We start from the raw sequence: 926 nt of genomic DNA on the forward strand, positions 1-926 counted from the left end.
TTCTTTGAACTATTTTAAGGATCCTATACTATACTTACATAAATCATGCCAACTGAAGCAGTTTTTTCCTTGTTCTTTTCAATACATAATTTCAGTGGTGTGGAAGGGTCTCTATCTTCTCTGCCAGATCTATATGCTTTTTAAAAATTTTCCATACTTTATTATTTTATTCTATCACAGTCAATCAGCATACCTCATTTTATAATGAGAAATAGATTTAGTTGGTTTTAATGATCTTTGTTTCTGAGATGCCCCTGGTCTCGTGGGAGCAGGTAGAGTATGTGAACAGGTAATTGTAGCATTTAGCAGAAAGCGCTAAGACTCCTAGTAGATAAATAAATGAAAGCTCAGAACCCCACGAGGGGAAGAAGTGACCTTCCACCAGAGGGTTGGGGAAGGGTTCATGGAAGGGATGGAACTTTAGTTGTGTCTGCATAACTACCCGGGATTTAGGCATCTATAGAGGGGTGGGTAGTGGAGGCCCAGCTGAGGCAGAGTCCTGGGTATGCCACTGTGGGCTCAGAGGAAAGAGGGGGTGCTTCAGTGGAGCTGCAGAGAAGTGGGGGCGAATATGGATGATAAAGCTAAATTGGGACCAAACTAGGACAGGCCTTGAAATCCCCCCAATGGCGTTAGAGTTGACACGCTTGATGCTGGAGAACAGCGGAGGACAGAAGCAAGTGCGACCATGCCTTTGGAACTCTGTCCTTCCTAAATGTCTGCAGAATTAGGTCTTTTAATACACATGGGCTCTGTTTCCATCCCACCCCAATGATGGCTAGTGCCAGTCTTGAGGGAGGAGAAGCAGAGACAAGATCAGGGGCTATGGTAGGTTTCACCAGAGCTTTGGCATCCACGTATCTTCCCATATTGCTACCAATTCCAAATAAAGGTATCTCTGCCACTTATTTCATTAGAAACCTACA

Source organism: Hylobates moloch, unplaced genomic scaffold (genome assembly GCF_009828535.3).
Source record: "Hylobates moloch isolate HMO894 unplaced genomic scaffold, HMol_V3 SCAFFOLD_7592, whole genome shotgun sequence".
In the NCBI taxonomy this organism is placed as follows: Eukaryota; Metazoa; Chordata; class Mammalia; order Primates; family Hylobatidae; genus Hylobates; species Hylobates moloch.